This window comes from Gymnoscopelus braueri (genome assembly GCF_963280865.1).
Source record: "Gymnoscopelus braueri genome assembly, chromosome: 10".
NCBI lineage: Eukaryota > Metazoa > Chordata > Actinopteri > Myctophiformes > Myctophidae > Gymnoscopelus > Gymnoscopelus braueri.
Genome location: NC_137611.1, coordinates 34,551,596 through 34,567,340, shown reverse-complemented (window position 1 = coordinate 34,567,340; position 15,745 = coordinate 34,551,596).

Genomic DNA, 15,745 nt, shown 5'->3' with positions numbered 1-15,745 from the left:
GTACATATTGCTGCTGTCCGGCAGAAACTATTATTCAAACAATTTCAACGTTTTATGTTTTTTTTTTGTACACTAATGCCCTACTTCATCATGCAAAATCCTGTCACACAAAAGTAGCTAAACAAGCTTGTAGTTCTGCTATTGTTGCTGAGTGAGAGTGGCTAAGGGTGTCTGTGGGTTTTATAAATATTGAACCAATTAAATATAACTACTACATTAGATCAATTGGAACACAGATAATTATTTTCCATTTCCTGAAAAGTAACAGTTTGGGACATACAAGGTTTCACCAAACAGTGACGATATGGTAGGGTAACATTTGTACCCTCTCTGAGTTACAGTTGGACAAATGACAAGTGTCCTCCTGTAGTCATCTATCTGGAGAGAGCTGCAGCGTTTCCTGATATGGAACTATTTCCATTTCACACCTACTGTGCAGTAAAGGGCTTTGTGTTGGATACAGTATATAGAATCAGCACCCTTCTGGATTTGTAGAACCCAAGAATTATCTGTATATTAAAGGGATAGTTCACCCCCAAATGACTTTTTTTCTATCGATTAGTCACCCCATGGAGACTTGAATTCATGGATATATATATATTTTTTTTGTCGCATTCCTAAGCCAATAATTTGATGACCTGCAGCGGTTCCGGTAGGAGACACAAAGGAGACTCTTTGTGTCTCGTACCGGAAATGGCTGCATACCGGTCCGCTGATCATCAAATTATTGGCTTAGGAATACGACAAAAAAAAAAGAATTCAAGTCTCTATGGGATGGCTAATCGATAGAAAAAAAGTCATTTTGGGGGTGAACTATCCCTTTAACTTATATTGACCCTCAGTAACACCGTACAAAAGATAGCATACTTTGCCAATATGGGTACAGCATCATAGAGCACTTTTAGTGGGGGGAAAAAACAAAACAATAACATTATATAATGCTCAATTGGCCAATGTTGCCAGGCAACCACTACAAATCAAGCCTGTCAACAGACGTGTCTATTATTACCTAGCAACACAGTTTCATTCCAGGAAGTAGAAACTGAATAACCGGAGGTCTCTAATTGCTCTTAATGTCACAACATTTACAGATCTACCAGGCTTTGATGTAGACAGTCTGTTAGCACAGGTAGGCAGGCACTGCTAGATTTATTCTTTGGATAAAAGGTCTACTGTATGTTGTGATCTTTGGTACGTAGGATTTGATTTAAACTTTTTATGTTGACAGGAAAATCAGAAATTGTGGCAAGCCTCAGGTAATCTGAGACTGAAGCATCTGAAAGAAGGTGGAACCAGTGTGTGTGTGTGCATGTGAGAGAGAGAGAGAGAGAGAGAGAGAGAGAGAGAGAGAGAGAGAGAGAGAGAGAGAGAGAGAGAGCTATGTTAACAATTATGTCAGACCAGCAGAGAGTGCAGCAACATTAATTCGACAGGATAAGACATATGTGTCATCACCTAACCCCAACACATACATACAGCAACTAAAACGTGTAATGAGAGAGGGATTAAAGAATCAGGAGGTTTTATTGGTCACATGCTCATACGTGTATATGAAGCGAAATGTTGGTGTGGGAGACTCATAATGAAAAAGGTGTAAGCTAGAAAAGCTAGAAATCTTAAAATAACACTTCACAGTGTATGAAGGAGAAGGATGGAGAGGCAGGAAGAGTGAGGAAAGAGAGAGAGAGAGAGAGAGAGGGAGAGAGAGAGAGTGAGTGAGTATTTAACATTCCTCTGTGTAGCAGTCAGGCAGTGTGACCTCAGCGCAGACGTCAGGTCTCTGGGGTCAACAGGTATGTTTGTTGACACAGTCTTATCTCCATCGTTCATATCCAGGTGGTTTTGCTCCATCGACTCACCTGTTTTCCAGGTGGACGTATCGCTGCTAATCTGAATAGCTGGAGTCACCCCCACCCCCTCTTCTGAAACCAAAGCGCCTGTGAACCAACACGAGTAAACGACACAGAAACCAAAAATCCCAAGTGGTTGTTTTTGTCTTGGTGGTAGGCTGCTGTTTTGTTTGGCACGTGTATTTGTATGAGCCTGCATGTTTTATTTTCACGTTTATTTTTATAAGGTATTTGAAAGATGTCGTCATACTCCTGTATGCAAGCAAATGGACCATTGTGTGGCATCAACATTGCATTTCACACTTTTCAAGTGTTTCTGCGATCCATTTATTTGAAGTGCAATGAGATCAACTGAATGATAGCCAACGTGAAAATGTCAGAGAGAGATAAAAAGGATATAATTGCATCATTACTGCACCTGGAGCCTTTAAACCCCCACTGACAGAGAGAGAGAGAGAGAGAGAGAGAGAGAGAGAGAGAGAGAGAGAGAGAGAGAGAGAGAGAGAGAGAGAGAGAGAATGGACGAATGGATTAAACAATTATATTATTTTACGTGCCAAAAAAATATGTTTTTGTACCAGAAAAGGCAAATAATAACGACAAATAATGAACTAAAAAAGGTGCAAGAGATTGGATTTAACGGAACCCATGAAGCCAGAAGGTTGTTGGACAAAGAGGCACGATGTTTCTATACAATGTTTTTTTCCTCTCAGCCACAGCATTGAAGCCACGAGGACAGACAGGAGAGCAAATAATTACCTTTCCCAGGTAGCTGCGCTGATTGTTGGGGGCCTGTAGGATGAGTGAGGAGAGCCCTCTGTTTGTGTGTGTGTGTGTGTGTGTGTGTGTGTGTGTGTCTCTACGCACAGTCTGTCCTTTTGACCTTGCAGTGCTGCAGACACACAGAGAGACAGTTTTGTGTCCCCAGACAATAGGTCTGCTCTCCCCAGCGCAGGCTCGGCCAATTATACTCCTCCACAACACACACGCGCGCGCACGCACGCACGCACGCACGCACGCACGCACGCACGCACGCACACACACACACACACACACACACACACACACACACACACACACACACACACACACACACACACACACACACACACACACACACACACACACACACACACACACACACACACACACACACACACACACACACACACACAATAGGGAAAAGTGGGGGCTAGAGGAGATGAGTGAAAGAGAGCAGGAGAGTCCTCTTCATCAGTGGGGTTGTTGAGGATGAGGGGTGAACAATGTGTATGGGGGAGAGCAGAGAGAGAGAGAGAGAGAGAGAGAGAGAGAGAGAGAGAGAGAGAGAGAGATATTAATTTATGATTTTGCTGTGATTTCTACTCACCAAACACACAAGCACACATTCTGCATAAACACAGAGGGCTGTACTCTGTGTCATTTCATAGTCAAATCCAATCCAAACCATTTCAATCTATCACCTTTCAGAAACATACTTTTTAGTCTACAGTTCAATTTTTTTTATTTATCATTTGATAACAAATGCTGCTTCGCTACTTTTGATTGTATACATCAGCAGAGAAATACTTTAAGACGTGATGATTTAGGTATTCTTTTATTTATTTAACCACTTAAACCCTATATGGTGTACTTAGCTGGCTGGGGTCCCCCAAGGGTCTATCCTTGCCCCACTCATCTTCTCCCTCTACACCAAATCTCTTTGCCAAAAAACACATTGCAATCCACTATTGTTGTCGATGGTTCACATATTTTTGCGTAATGTTGTTCACCTATTACGATATGCCCAGGATAAGGAAGCTAGGCCTGTGGTTCAAATGTACGAGGATGTACCTGTGTATTTTGTAATTGCTGAAGTAGAATGCAGACAAGTTGGTGATGAAAAAGTAAAATCCAGCATTTGTAATGAGATGTTGTGGATGTATCCACAGAAAAACAGTTGTTGAACAGTTTTGGCGCGCTTATTTTGGGAATGTCATTATAAACAAAAACATATTTTTTTTAAAAGTGCAAAAATATGCAAAGATTTGCAAAATGTCTTCAAACGAAAATAGGCGACCAACAAGCTCACAATGCATCACACTGTGACATGTTGTCAACTAACTTACAGATCACCTACACCGTATTTCCGCTACTTGGGTGCAACACCATTGTATGATGAAGTATAAGACAGGGCTTAAGTGGTTAACTGTACAGTTTTGGGAAGAAAGAAATCTAAATACGTATAACAGTAATACCAGTGATCATTATTTAGGAGGAAATAGGCCTGTGGCACTGCAACTTTAAGTGATGTCTATCACCATCTTTTTTTTACATCCTGCGTTTGGGGAAACATCTCATTGTCTCTGAAGTGTAAGGTCTGTTTAAAAGTTGCTCTATAGAATTTGGCTGTCGGTTCAGGACTGGGCCATGACTACAAATACTGATTGACTTTGAATTATGCCATAAATTATGTGGGTACAAAGGAACAATGCATTGACACAGTTACAAAGCATGATCACTGCTGTTATTCTTCTTCTCTTTGCATCCACTACATTGAGCACTGGCGGTTATAATGGGTGTGTGCTTTTTTAGACCTGTGGTCGACAGCCATCACACATGCACTCGTGCGCACGCACGCACGCACGCACGCACGCACGCACGCGCGCACACACACACACACACACACACACACACACACACACACACACACACACACACACACACACACACACACACACACACACACACACACACACACACACACACACACACACACACAACCCATAATTAACCAAGATTAGCCTAAATAAGATGATGTACAATCACTCCTCTTGTCTAGGTACAAGTACAGGCAAACATGCAAATATAGTGGCTGCACTTTTATCACTTGCTTGTAAATACCGTCAGCACCACTGAAAGTACAGAACGTGTGGGTAAGGCATCTGGAGACATGTGGTTCACTGATGATATCCGTCTTTGCACCTGCGGCACTAGGATACACGAAAATAAATCAAATCAAAATAAAATAAACACAAATGATGGCACCGGGCTTTAACCACATTAACCCCTATTTTGGGCAAATTCTAAAAAAAAACAATTATTTTCAAAACAATTCCAAAATGTTCCAGATTTGTCCAAATGTTAAAATGTTTGACAACATTTCTATAAAATAGCACATCAAAGTCTAAAGGTATAGGCTTAAGAGGTTACTCCATACAGGTCTGACTCGCTTAGTGAGGCTGCACTACTTGTAATAAACCAGTTTCCCCCAGTTTACCTACCCAGCTGCTATTTATTCTGTGGCCACGCTCCCAACTCTTCCAGTGCAAAGATGTTTTATAATCAGCCAAATGCGTGTCATCCAATGCGTGTGTTGGGTCTTGGTGGTGTACGGTGCATTCAAAATGCCAGGCCTTTGAAATCTCAGTCACGAAGATGGAGCTGTTATTTAAGCCATTATGAGATTTAGGACCAGAACAGCTGCAGGGGCAATTTGAAAGAAAGTGCAAGTACTACTTTCTTGTGAGTTAAGCCTGACATAATGTTACAAATGCTCTCTCTCACACACACACACACACACACTCACACTCACACTCACACACACACACACACACACACACACACACACACACACACACACACACACACACACACACACACACACACACAGCGTGCCCATACACAAGCACACAAATCCACTCACTTACAGGTAATTTTCCAAAACAGGACCTAATCTGTTTTTGCTGCAGCAATTGTATGATTCATACACGTCTTACAATTGTAAGACTTTAAGACGGTATATTACTTTCTTTCTTTTCTTCTTTTCTACTTTCTTTATCATTCTGGGCTATTACTGTTGATATCCTTTCCACACGACATTTGTGTTTAGGCTGTGTTAGACACAATGCTACATTTTCATTCAAAAGGGCCAAGTAATGAAAGAGGAAAAATCTCCCTTTAATCCTACTGCATGTGTAATGTTATTAGCTTGGTTGGGGAGATATTTGTCCCCAAAACAGTTTTACCCAGAAAGATACTCCACAGCGAAGGAGAGTTTGGTTTTGGAATGCAGCCAAGAAAGGTATGTAATCGCTTCACTGACAATGAATGGGAAGTGTGCGTGAACTCATCGTAAGGTCACCTGCAGGCTCATTCATCGGTTGTGAGTCCGTCCACGGCAAGCGTTTCGGTCTTAATTTGTCATTATTTGTGGAGAATGATGTCTTAGGGCACAGATGATAAATCTGACACGCTAATTCCTGTTAGCTCGCTAAACTGCCTCCTTTAACCCGGAGAGGCGGAGAACCCCCAAGTTGGTCTTAGAATGTTTTTGCACAGGGCTTAGGGGGTATGCATTAATCTTTCTGCCTTTGAAAATGGGACCCCCCCCCCATTTGTCATTTCATATAGGTGTTGACCTTGCTGAACACACTGTTGCCTGCCTTGTTGCCTCCCTGCGCCTGTCACACTGCACACAAACACACACACACACGCACGCACGCATCCATGCATGCAATCGCACACGCACGCGCACTCACACAGACACACACACACACACACGTCCACTGTTTTCTTCCGATATCCCTTTCTCTTTCTGCCTCTTTTCTGACACTCTTACACGTTTCTCTTCCTTCTACCTCCTTTGTCTCATTTCAACACATGCACACACGCACACTATTTTTCTCTCCATTTCCCTCTCCACCCCTCCCCCCTCTCTCTTTCTACATCAAGAAGGCTAATGGGGTCCACTTCAGATAACAGTTGTTTGTCCAAGTCTGTCTCCAACCTTTAATAGTCTGTTTTAACAAGCAAAGTGTGTGTACACACACACACACACACACACACACACACACACACACACACACACACACACACACACACACACACACACACACACACACACACACACACACACACACACACACACACACACACACACACACACAAAAACACACACCTCCGTTAACTCAATTCTTTCTTGACAAGTATGCCACATCAAGATCTGACGTGTTAAAAGTTTAATGTATGGGGGCGTCCTTATATCCAAGTGGTTACGACGCAAAATACTCTTATTAGTGAGTCCTCGGTTAAAGTTTATTTGAAACAACTGTTTCAAATAAAGGCTTACAAATGCCCACCCTCCTTCCAAAACAAAGTTTGATAAAAAAAAAAAAAAAAACTAATACAAAGAAAACTACAAAACAACTATAAAAGTGTAATGTATGTAAATTGTGATGGAGTGACTTCTGTTCCTGGATCAGTAGTTTCAGTCCATTCTCCTACATGTTTCACTTCACTAAATATGCAGAGATCTCAGGCGGTTTCAGCGAGGAAAGAGTTAAAGCAACAAGTCGTATTTGTGTAGTAATCGTTGACATTTATGCTGGGATATCTGGCAAAATAGACCAGTTGTTATTATTCCATCCATGATGTTGTATGTTTCAAAGATCTGTGCGCTATATTTTATAAGAACTTTAATTAATTTAATTAAAGTTCATTATACATTCTCATGTTGTACATTTATTATTAACAAAAACTGAGAGAGTATTTTCAATCCACTTTGTATTGGACAATAGCAGAGAAAGGCTGGTTTCAGCAGTGCATCCAGCTCTGCATCCTAATTTATCAGCACACTATTATATTACGTATAGCTTCTGTATGTTGCCTAAACTATCAAGACATCCCATAGCCCATTCTGCTTTTCTGACATCCCAAGTAATCCAAATTAAATCAAATCAAGGACCTATCCCCTAGGTCATAGGAGGAGTAATGGTTTTTTGTCATTGGTACAAGCAATGACCTCCGCACTGATCTGACATGTGGTTGTTCTTAATGTTTTAACAGTCTAGAACAGAGTTTGTCTGTATCTCTGTCTCTATTCTCTGTCCGCACAAAAGTAGATGAATCACGGTTCAGCTCATGCTGCTACGTGCGTACATTGAACCACAAGGCAAATATCCGCAGGTAATGTTACCAAGATAGCACAAAAGCTCACATTAGCACGATAACCCATCATTAGTGATCTGTAGGCGTTGTTCAAGACACGCATATCACTGTAGCCCAGCCAAAAAGCTCATCATTTGTAGTTTGATGAACACAAGCATTTATCCCAATAAGACCAGGAATGCATCTGTGTTATTTTATACTTTGGCTATTAAAAAATAGCAGATATACAAGCTCATAGCGAGGCACCGAGTGCCGCGCTATGAGCTTGTAGATCTGAAAAATCGTGCAAATTTGTGCAAATCTTTGAATATATATGTTTTTAGAGCGAACATTTGTAACTTAAATCTTTGCCTCTGGGGGTCCCTGGAACTAAATATTTTTAGATGGGGGTCCGCGGCCAAATACGTATCATTTTGGGGGTCCTTGACATGAAAACGTTTGAGAACCACTGATGTAGCAACATCAAGGACAGGATCTCTCCTTTGACAATGTGTGCTGCGTCGCATGTTCTAAGAAACCGGTGTGCTGCTATCACTCCATCCATGTCGTTCCTGGAGAGGTCGTCACAGCCCTTATCAGACTATGGCCTGATGCGTTTCCGTTGGACCCTAAGGCAGTATCTCTCCCTGCCTTCTAGTCTGACTAGCGCAGATTAGCGAAGATTACATTCACAGGGAACCCTGCTAGTACAGAGGAAAGGGTTCCTCTTCATTCCCTTTTTGTTACTTGTGTGCTTGTCATGGTTCAGCTCTATTTGTGTTTTGGTTCTAATCTTCTGTCTACTTGGAGAGCCATCCGACACCTGACCAGGGACTACAGATGGAAATAAGCCTTTTGGCCAAAGGCCCTTACACACCAGGAGTGTTTTATTTTTTTGTGTGCATTAACCACTTACACCCCATATGGTTGAGTGGAGTCCATCAGGGCTCTATGCTAGTGTATTTTCTGTTTTCGGTTATTGTGGAGAAAGCTTTTTCTGAAAATAGCCGATCAACATGCTTACAACGCGTCGCAGAGCGTTGTAAGCTTGTCGATTGGGGACAGCTTTCCCCAGAATACAGATGCTGGGGTTTAAGTGGTTAATTCACCTGAATATATATATGTTTTAAAGTTTTGTTTGTATGATGAGTATATCCACACAGATCTTTTCCCCATGAATAAAGGCATCGACCTGTATGAATGAGGCCAACCATATAAATAGTTGGTAACACTTTACTTGAAGGTCAGGTCTATAAGGCATTTATAATGCACTTATAAGGCTTCATAACACTCGTTATAAATGTTAACAAATATGCAACAACTTATAACAAGGTATATGAACATGGTTATAAAGTTAAACATAAAGATAAATATTTGGTACTGTATACGCATTTTTGTCACACGGTCTAGTCTAGGCCCTAGACCACAGGCTGAAGTGGTGAGTTGAAGCGTGACCTTGAGGTGCAGGGTAGAAGCTGTACAGTACAGTGTGAGGAAGGTATAGCGCAAGCACATCCGTGGCCCAGGTGCAAGAACAAGCTAAACGCCGGTAATGCTGAAAAGGCTCCGCTGTATTTTATTGCATCGTCAATGTTTCGATCAATCAGATCTTCGTCTGTATGTATGTCCTGATGCAATAAAATACAGCTGAGCTTTTTTTCAGTGCAGTACGGTACAGTAGCTTCCTTATCAGCGTGGTACACCAGCACCAGGGTCTCTCCATATGAGTGGTTTTGTTTTGTGCAGCTACATTGTGTTCAGCCTGGGTCAGGCAGGATGTGCTTTGTTCATTTAAGTTCATCAGTGTCAACCAAGGTAATTAGAGTTAGCTGAAACCAAACTGTAAACTAAAACTAGGTGTGCTGGGAAGAAATACAAATCTGTAAACTGAAATAAAACTGTAGACTTGATACGAAAATCACCTATATAGAAAAAAAAATAAAAATACATTAAAATGGAAATATATGGTGTACAAAACTAACTGAAATATACAGAAAAGTATTAGTTTTAGTCTTTTAGTTTTGACAAATTGGTCATATTTGTCAAAACAGCAAGCATGAGGAGGTGTTAGTGCGTAATTGAATGTTTATTGAGATTGGTCTACATGACTGTGTCAAATGCCTTAACAAAGTGTCAAATTTGTCCCATACACCTGGACACCTGGACATTTCTCTGGACAGTGTCAAGCGAAAGACCACCACCGCGCTGCACTGCTACGGCGTCTATAGCTGGCATCTCCACCGAGGCTGTTCCCCGTCGCCGAGTACTGTGCTCCGGTCTGGAGCCGCAGCACTCATGTCAAGAAGCTGGATGCTGCCCTCAATACCGCCCTACCGACTGTCTCCAGATATCTACGAGCCACTCCAACTGACAGAGGTCAGACCCAGGCGAGAAACAGCCACGCTGGCCCTTGACCGGAAGGCACATGAGTGAATCCCACCTCTTCCACAAGATCGTCACGGAGACACCACAGCGCACGCGCCTCAAGTCCCGGCACCCCTTTGCCACACATGCCCAAGAACTGCTCCACGCAGCACCAGCTGACACCTCCAAGGCTTCCTGGGTGAAGGGAAGATGGAGGGACCAGTGGAAGGCAGCAGAACCATTCAGGCTTCACCATTACATCAAGGATCCCACAGATGTTCCTGCTAGCACCTCCCCCGTAAGGAGTGGATAACCCTCAATCGCCTGAGGATTATGTGTGGGACGTTTCGGTGCAGCAATGCAGAAGTGTGCCCACTGCGAATGCAGGGACCCATCACAGTCTGTGAAGCACGTGATGACCAGCTGCCCCAAATACCAGCCACCGAATGGCGACTGTGGTTTAATTGACCTGGATGATGACACACTGGACTGGCTTGCTGAACGGAGCTGAAGATCCAAGGATATACGACAGAAGAAGAAGATTAGGCTTACAGACACAATAATGTACAATGTACATACAGACCACTCAGCAAAGTGTTTTGAGTGTAAACTATTCCTCAGATAGCAATTGGCCTCCCCTCTTTTCTTCATATTTTGGGCATTCTGAAGCCCCATGCCACATATGGCCTGTCTTCTTTGGAAAATGACATGTTTGTGTGCTATTGCCAATCAAATTACCTATCTGTCTTCTTTGGAAAATGACATGTTTGCGCTCTATTGCCAATCAAATTACCTATCTGTCTTCTTTGGAAAATGACGTCTTTGCATGCTATTGCCAATCAAATTACCTATCTGTCTTCTTTGGAAAATGATTCTCTCTCAAGATTGCCACATGGCAATGACATGTTTGCATGCTGCCAAAAAGGTTGGCAGATTATCAGCTGTAACTAAAAGTAATCTTTTGGCAGACACAAGTAGGACAAATAAATACATGCAAGTACGCAGGTCAGTTTGTGTATGTCATACAGAACTCTAATAGATATGAATAGCAACACACTCTATACTTACATTATAAAATACACAAAGAGTGTAATGTTTTGGATAAACAAATCTTTACATATCATAAACTACTTCAATAAAAACATAATTGCATACAACATTATTACTTTTAATACTAACCAAGCTATCTATCTAAACTATCACTGCCATTTGTTGCTGTGATTAAAAATAAATCCTCAGTGTTCATTTCAGTTCTCACAATTCGTATAAAAATAGGGCAATTCTTACGATGAGGAGTGGACTACACAGTGTACATTTGATTGTGAAAATGGTCTGAATAACTGACTCACATCCTGTTGACGCATCTTCACAAGATACCCTCCCTTAAGGCAACTCCGCACCAAACAGACTCGTCCAGACTATTGCAGACTACTCCAGACTGCAACAGACTGGTATTCGGTTGGCAAAAGTTGCCATTTAAGTCTGTCAGCCGACTGGCCATTCATGTGCTAATTTGACTTTTAGCGTGCCAGCGTTGCCAGGTCTGCTTATTATAAGCGACTTTGGGCTTGTTTCCCTGCAAAGCCACTTAGGGATGTTCCCAGCGTTTTTTCTTCACTGACGTGCAGTGGTGTAAAGTAACTAGTACATTTACTCAAGTACTGTACTTAAGTACAATTTTGAGGTACTTTTACTTTACTGGAGTATTTCCAATTGTCTATACTTGTACTCCACAACAATTATTTGAAATGTTTAGTTACTAGTTACTTTGCAGATATAAATCATTATGAAACATACATTAACCACTTTAGTCCTATTTTATACTTTTAAGCTATTTGAAAATAGCAGATCTACAAGCTCACAACGTGTTGCGATGCACGCGTTCTGAGCTTGTAGATCTGCTATTTTCAAACATTTTTGTACTTTTACTTTTGGTACTTTAAGTACATTTTTATACCAATACTTTAGTACTTTTACTCAAGTAAATGTTGAATTCCGGACTTTTACTTGTAACAGACTCAGAGTACATCTATTGCATTCAAGCCTGGAATTTCGTCATTTTAGGGGCAAGGCCACTTGGCCTTTGGTGTTGTAATTTTTTGGAGGGCACAAAGGCCCTGCCCGGCCTTCCTGCCTCCATCCAAAAAAATAATAAAGATTTTTAAGTCCAAAAATGATTTTTAAGTCCACGGAAATAATGCATTTAGCTTGAAGGTTAAGGATGATTGTATTTTAATATATTATAAGAATAGTATAACTATCTGTGAAATATTACCCATTTATTTCACAAAATAATGTGTTGGCAAATGACCAATATTTAGTTATATAGGTCTCAATATGTCACATTCAGCCCTGGACTTCACTGACTGAAGTAGCGGTCACATTAATCACATTAGATTCACAGAATGTATTTTACCCACAAGTTATTTTCATTCAAATGAAATGTGAATGAACTTGCACTAATAATGACTTTAGTTGATTTTTCACTCTTTAAAATATAGTATTTCTTAATTATTAATAATTACAGCTTGTAGATTGGCTATTTTCACGATTTTAAATTGTTTTTAAATAATAATAAAAAAAGGAACATACAAGATTTCCACCCGACAGCCATAATATATAGCCAATATATGGTTCTGTATCAGTATATGAGTCCGTTTTTGAAGATTTCATTCTAATTGGCTACTAGCCTGAATATGAATTTCATGAGCCTGGGTAGGTCACCCTGGCTTGGCGGAGATATGCCCTGTAGCACACTCCGCACAGCAGCAGCAGCAGGTGAAAGCAATTCACTTAATTGCTCGTTCTCTCTCCCTCTTTCCGTCTCCTCAATCTCTCGCTCGCTCTTTCTCTCTCAATCTTTCACTCTCCCTCTTTCTTTCTTTCCTTCTCTCTCTGCCGCTTTTTACCTCCCTCTTTCTCCCTCCCTCCGTTTCTCTCTCCGTCTCTATCCCTTTCTTTCTCCCTCCCGCTTTCTCCGTTCCTCTCTCTCCCTCGCTCCTGGTATCTCCCTCTCTCTCACCCACTTTCTCTCTGTCTTCCTCCCCTCTCTCTTTCTCTTTCCCTCTCTCTCTCTCTCTCTTTCTCCCCCCTCTTTCTCTCCCCCTCTACCACTCTTCCTCTGTCACTATCTCCCTGCTTTACGAGCCTATTCATGCAATGCTTGAACTCCCACTCAGAAGGACATGTTTACGTATACTTGCGCATTACATATTTATACATAAACACGGATGCATGTGACTCCGTCACTGGACAAATTTACACACCTGCTCCCAATCACCACAGCGCAAAAGTAGGGCAAATCAATCAATCTCTCTCTCTCTGGGAGCAACAACAAGAAACAGTGAATGTAGGTTTTCATAGACATGGTCGCTTGTTTCTCTCACATAATCTGGCAACACCGACAGCCCTCTGTTGTCACTGCCACTGCGCTACCAGTCGGCTAAAAAGCTGAACATGTTCGGTCGGCTCTGGGTCGGCCGAAAAGGTCCCGACGGACCCCCCGACGGACCCCTAACCGACTGGCCGACGCTTCCCGAAGCCAATTCGGCCCAAAATCGGGCCGACTCAGATTGGTCTGGAGAGGGCTTTAGATCATCAGAAAAAAATGTTCAGTATCCCACTCTGTAGCCTACTCACTGCTGCAATTATTGGCTGAGATGAAACGTATTGTCGGTGGAAAGAGGAGGAGATTTTTTTCATGTACATATAAACAATAAAACACACACACACAAACACACACACTCATTTATCTAGATGCTGGAGGAAACAATCTTCCTGTGTTTCCTGCCATAGCTTTATTTATGAAACAGTAGTCACCACTTGAGTAGCCATCACCACTTTGTCCCCTTCTTATCCCCTCCAGAATCTAGTGTGTTGCTTTCATCTTTTCAACACATGAAAACAAGGCCGTGCTCTAGTTGGGAAAACAGTAGAATCCAGGCAGACTTTCTGTCAGGTCACTCACCTCTTCTTTTGTTTTCTTTTTTTTTTCTCTTTGTTTGGGGGGGGGGGATACGATATCTCTGTGCAAAATCTGGACCGTTGCTATGTTATGAAAGCAAGCCTATAAGAGTAGCTAGAATTATACGTAAACAGTGTAAAGGCTATGTGTCAAACGTAAGAGCAACCTAGAGTTTTGCATGCTGTAGTTGAGCCGACCTTGACCATGCAAAGTATCTGTAAGTCCAAGTCTGCCTGGACTCTACTGTTTTCCCAACTAGAGCACCGCCTTGTTTTCATGTGTTGAAAAGATGAAAGCAACACACAAAGCTCTTTACAATGTGCATTACATTCACCCGTTCATGCACACATTCACACACCGATTTCAACCTTTCAACGCACCAACTTGTTCATCAGGAGCAATTAGGGGTTCAGTGTCTTGCTCAAGGACACTTAGACACTAACCCAGGGGGATCCGGGAACCTCACGAATTCACAAGCGGCCGCTCTATCACCTTGCCACACGGCAATTGAGTTACAGATCAAATATATGTTTCATGGCTTTGTGTTGTGATTGAAGTAGATTCAGCTCTTGAATGCGCTTGCATGGATTAACCATAGAAAGAAACGTATAGAACAAACACTTGTTTGTCAAACAAAATGAAAGAGGAAGTAAGCAATCCATGCATCCTGTGAAGCTGATGATATTGGTTATGAGCTTGTGATCGGTTATTTAAGGTGTGTGACACTGCACGTAACCAAGTACAATCAGGGATATATGGTAGCAGCCAAGTAGGTGGCTGTGAACAGGGAAGTAGGGCGCTTGTGTCCTATCTATACGTTTATATCTATGGGATTTGCTGATGGTCTTGGAACGTGCAGCTCTCCATGCTGACCGGTCATTGGTCTGTGTGCAAATGAGATGTGTCCGATGGTGCACCTGGGAGTCGACTGCAAATGGCTCTTTGAATAAACAACGTATAGACACCACAACACAGACGTATACCATGATCGCAAAACACACAGGTCACTATACAAACACACAGTAACACACACACGCACACACACACATAAAGTACAACGTCAGTAGCGACTCACAACCTCCACCAACCCTCTCAAGCTGCTGCTCAAAGTGGACCACACATTTCGCCGGTAGCACCGTCAAGCCGTTGCCAAGAAAACAAGATCTCGATCTCCCTCCCTCTCTCTCTCTCTCTCTCCCTCCTTCCATTCTGTTGGCGGAGGTCAGAATTGGCGCCTGTGGTCGACCGATAACATCAGCCCCTGTGGTCACATGAAGAGAAAAACCAACAGCCAATTATACCATTAGCTGGGCTTGGGGAGAAAGGGGGGTGGCTGCGAGAGAGTACAGTATATGACAATGTCACAACCACCACAAACAAGATTAATTCTCTGCTGGGTGATGATGGCTGATTGGAAAGCACCACAGAAGGGTGCATGATGGCACACCCATGCATAGAGCCATGCAAAGACTGGTGAAAGCAAATGCACGCACACACATGCACACACACACACACAAACGTCATATTCTTATTGCAATCAACTGACATTTCCGACTTTATACAAAATTGCTGAATTGTATTTGCAAAAGGGTCATTGTCATCATACATGTTATAATGGCAAGGGACAGCACAGATTAGGAGATGGACCTGAACCAACGAC